Source organism: Micrasema longulum, unplaced genomic scaffold, assembly GCF_059751315.1.
Source record: "Micrasema longulum isolate JH-2025_06_02 unplaced genomic scaffold, ASM5975131v1 h1tg000579l, whole genome shotgun sequence".
Classification (NCBI taxonomy): domain Eukaryota; kingdom Metazoa; phylum Arthropoda; class Insecta; order Trichoptera; family Brachycentridae; genus Micrasema; species Micrasema longulum.
This window is the reverse complement of record NW_028277775.1, coordinates 140333-145846: the sequence shown is the minus strand read 5'-3', so window position 1 is coordinate 145846 and position 5514 is coordinate 140333.

Below are 5514 nucleotides of genomic sequence, written 5' to 3'. Positions count from 1 at the left end.
ATTTATTTATATTTCTTAATGATTGACTAAAGATAATAACAACAAACCATCACGCCGTTTCCCCGTAAGGGTCTCTTTGCATACAGATCTCGCTTCTTCTACGTCTTTTCATGCACGCGCGCCGATTATTCCGATTTTTGACATGTCCATCTTTAAGTAGTTGTTGTTTGATTTGGTCATGCCACGTCTTTCTCGGTTTACCTCTATTTCTGTATCCATCAACATTCGCATTGTAAATATTCTTAGCCGTTCTTTCGCTGTCCATTCGTTCTACATGTCCAAACCAGCGCAGAGCTGCTTTCTTGGTTTAGTCGATAATGCTTGTCTCAGCCTTACATAAGGTACGGATCTCAACATTTGTGCATCTATCGTACATAATTTTACCACACATTCGCCTGAGAGATCGCATTTTGACAGCATTCAGCCTACTTTCATCCCTGTTTTTCCAAGTCCATACTTCGCTCCCATACATCAGGTTCGGGACCAGGACTCCGTTATGAAATGCTAATTTTGCCTCTTGCGACAAACATTTATTTGCCAAGGTTAATTTAAGTGCTCCGTTCACTCTGTTCCCAGCACTCACTCTCCTTTCAATATCTTTCACAGTCATTCTATCCTTAGTAAACATACTTCCCAGATACACAAATTCCTCTACTTGTTTTAGTAAAACTCCATTCGCAGTGATTTCACATTTAGTCGTACTTTCATTTCTTTCAAAAACCATCACATTCGATTTATCAACATTCATCAGCAAATCGCTTCCCTTGCATACATCGTAGACCTTTGTTAGCAAGAATTGCGGTTCCTCTTTGTTGTTAGCAAGAAGCACGGCATCGTCAGCATACAAAAGGCAATTGACATTTAAACCACCCATTTTTGCCCCCATTCTTAACCCTTTCAGTTCTTTCATGCAGTTATCGATATACACGTTGAACAGCCATGGTGACATCACACATCCCTATTTCACTCATTTATGAATGTCAAACCACGATGTGTATGATCCGTTTACCCTAACACATGATGCGCTGTCTTTATACAGAGAAGCAATAGCTCATGTCAGATTTCCGCTCACTCCATACTCCGATAACACCTTCCATAATTTTTCTCTGTCAACTCTATCAAACGTTTTTTTACAAATCGACAAATGCATAGAAAAGCTTTTGGTTTTTAGCAAGAAATTTCTCTGTCATGTTCTGTAAAGCTAATAAAAGATAATACATTTTAAATATACATAAACCAAAAGTAATAGAATTATAATAGCCCAGAAACCGCGCACGCACATTAAACTGGAGCCGACAGAACTACTCATATCGTGGTTTTACGTTTTTGCCATTGGTTACTCTGTAGACGTCGCTTAGTACGCAACTGTGCATTTGAATTCAATAACGCCATGTTGTGTCGTTTTAAAGTGTCAAAATACTGCTGGGATTAAAAGGGAATAGAGTGGGATCACATTTCATGTGTAAGTAGCAATTTACAAACAATATTATTATAAAAGAATTCGATTATTTTACCGTTTGTCAGATTGTTAAATAAAACAAGGCGAACATTTTGTTGGTACTGCCAGGGTAGTCGAATTTTTTTACCTTACTTTCCATTAGTAAGAGTTAGTTTACATTATCAAACTGTATTCATTTTACATAATTACTAAATTATCATTTAATGTTTGTTTTACGTTTGCCCAATAAAAGCACCTGTATTTTTTATAGTCCAGTATGTCTATGCCAAAAGTATAAATTAATTTTTTGTATTAGTCGTTTTAGTTTCGTTCGCTTACCCGACTTCATAACGCTTTTATATGAAAAGTTTATAAAAAACATCTCAATATTAATATAGATATGTCAATTGAAGGTATGTTATTAATAATTAATGTTTTTTTTAAGGAATTTTACAATATTTAAATACAGTAAATCATTAAAATTAGAAGTATGATTTATAGAGTTAAAAAAAATGTTCAGAAAGTTTGCCTCGACCTGCAGTTTTTTCTCTGCAAAACAAAGCTTTTATTTTTATTTTATATTATTTTCCAAAGTATCTCAATTTTAATCATATCAAAAACAGCTGTCACCATGCGTCACCGTGGTTAATATGTCTTATTTTCCTTTCAGACTACTCAATCTCTAGAAGGTTTTGTTCGACGTTTGGCGCTTTAGTCTTGTTACAGCAAAAAACAATAAAGTTTTGGCCCATGTTTTTTTTTAGAGGTGTTCCAAGAAACCAAATATAAAAAAAACACGTGTGCTTATGTATCTTAACTAATTTGTCTATTTTGTTGTAAGTTAGATTCAAAAAGTGGACACAAAGTAAAAGAACACTGTTCGGACCAAATCCATGTCTACCTACCTGTCTTTCCCATTTCCTAGCGCACTCCATGTAACAATAATACTACGTGTGAGTGCCGGTAACAATATGAAAAAATAGTACAAAATCCAACATTAACGAGTGAAGTGCGAGCGAGTTGTGCCAGCGTCCTTTTAGACCGCCAGCTCCATACAAGCTGTGCCAGCGTTTCATGACCGCCAACTTCACCAGCCAGGTTCCAGCACTCATCGCGCCTCATCATCAGCAGGATAGTGGAGTTGCGCGACCTTTCTTCCCCAACAATGCAGTCAACTCTAAATTTTCCTCCTCCGGGGACGAGGTATTCTTCACACCTCGTCCACTCCTCGACAAACACTTACTCGATTTAATAAAAAAAAATCAAAGTGGCTAAATGAATTTGTTTCGTTTTCAGATTTTCTGGATCCAGAGACGACAATACTTTTAAATAATAACACAAAGAATTTTTCTATTTGCACACAGAAGACGAAAACAAAGAGGGTGCAAAATTAAATCGAGAAGCGATCTACCAACGAATTAACATTTGCTTACAAAGATCAAGTTAAGGGTTTCAGAAAAACGACATGCTGCAAAAATAATTTAGGAAACGAATCATTCTCTCAGAAGAGCTACAAAGTATAAAAGATCTTATAGAAATTCCTGTGAAAAAATTTAAGGATACTCCACCGAATTGACCTCCATCTTTCAATTATATAGACTCATTTTCGTCTGGTCCTAAAATTATATCGACTCATTTTCATCTGATCAAATTTGTCGTTTACCGAAACAGCGCTTGAACTACTCGTATATACTGACGCGAAGCTTACAAAATCGCAATCTATTTAAATTCAAGCTGGAGCAAAGTCTCTCGGGGTAAATATTTACCCTCGTACTCCAAGCTTTTGGAAGCTAAATTTGTTGCACTGTTGCAAAACATTTTGAGAAGGAAACATGGAAGTCTAGATATTTACAGGTCTTATGACCTGTCATTGGCTGGTTAAAGTGGCCACTTTACACACTGTGTAACATTCACCATTCTGCCTATCTTTAAACATCCACATTTCTGCAACTCTTCCATCTGTTGACTTTTGTGACGTAAACAATGTAAATGTTACACGCTCGGCGGATTTTTCCGAGACGTTAAAGAGACAAAGAGAAAATTTTCAAGATTTTTTTTTTAAAGAGACGAAGAGAGAGAGGGGGCAGAATAATAAGTGAATTTGTTTAATTAATTATTCGACAACCATGATGGGTTATTATAAAGAAATGTTTTATTTCTGGGTAAATTTGTAGTAAGTCGAAACTACACTGTCAATATTCAGTTGACTCTTACGTCGTACGACAGAGTCGCAGATTTTACCGCCATGTGTGTAAACGCTACCTATATTTCTGCGAGCGGCGACGGTAAATTCTGCGCCACGGAAAAATCTGCAGCGTGTGTAATCGTCCTTAGAATTTAAGAATGAGAAGTTAGATCATTATGTCTCTCTCTGCATAAGTGCTGATCCAGAATACACGCATGCATAATAAACACAAATATGTATACATATACAGTATATACACATATATATACGTATCAGAATGCACATATTTATGCTAGTCAATTCAGTGTTTCTCAAACTTCCGACCAATCTTTCGAAGGGTGGTGTAGATTAGAGATGCATTAACAGTTATCGTTCGCAAATTAAAGTATTACTTGAAACGGATAAACTATTTAGGATACGTAAACGGTTTTTTCTTATATTAATAAAAGTTTCGTTTTTTTGTGAGACTGTTTCAGCTGTTCGGGGAAAAAACTGTTAAAATACCAGTTACATTTTTTCACCTGTAGTGTAGATTACTGAAGTTATTTCTGCCATTTTTATTGATCTAATTGGCATGATAAATTTACTTTTGAACTATTCAAATAATCGGTTTATTTTTTCAAGTTGGTGTTAAGTGCCAACCTTTTGCCTTTTGTTATATTCAAAACAAGCTTAAACCCTTGTTAGATAATTGCCATCTCCCACACCTTAATAACTTATATGGTATCGTAACTATTTTATTTTTGATCTTTGGCTTGACATTTTATTTTAGCCAATGGTTATTTATTAGTCGTAGTCTCTATCCATTTGACGATTTATATCTAGAGTCTATACGCGTCTAATAATTTACCTATCTTAATGCTCTCACCTGCAAGGGGCGGATGTCCCAGGGGACAATTTTGTCTTTTTAAGGATTGACTATTTAGATGCACCTTGCGATGCTCCAAACTGAACCTTTCATAAATTAACCTATTATAATCCCCTCCATTTACTGAAAATGTACACTTTATAACCCAATACATTGGTTCCAGGAGGACACATTGAAATTAGATTCCTAACTTAGTACGTCGTGACTACGACAATTTATTATTAAATGTAAACTTGAATATTATTAAATTATAAGTACAGTAAACCCAACGAGTGTAGTTGGACACATCTTGTTCTCTTCAAAAGTGAACTAAATAAAACAATACCATCTTTGAAGCTGCCTTTTATTGACTACTGGAGGGCGATTCAATTACTCATTACAAAGTGCCCCTCAACACCTTACACGGCACATAACATTGGCAAGCTTTTTCAGGCGGCCCCGATTTTTTCGATGCAATAATTTATTCTTTAGTTTAAATTATCGTTTCAGGATCTTTTTGAAAATAAAACATGGTTCTCATTTGTATAATTTTTCAGGAATATTGATATAATTTGATTTTTGGCAGTATAATCCAAATATACTGAAAGAGATTAATTTTTATGTTCTATGGGCTGGTATTCTGAATGCTTTCGCGAGCAAAGATAATGTTTTTTTGACGCTTATTCACGTAGTGAATATCCGTAGTGAATAATAAAAGTTAACACGAAATGTTTACTTTTTTTATCATAGCGACAATTTGTAGTTTTCTTTGACAAGTTCAGGAGAATAAGTTCAAATTCGAATATAGTTTACAACAATTTTATTTAAAAAACATATCATGTAGCTTTTTTGCAACTGATATTTGTTTTTTGATAGATTGAACATATTTATTTATTTTATTTTTATTTATTTAGGAAAAACAACAGTTGTTATATATAAAAATATGCTAGGTATATTGATCATCTTTTTTTCAAGTAACAAATCATCGAGACAAACTGCAATAAGTGTAATGCAGTGCCCTAAACACCGCCAGGTGCAGATAAG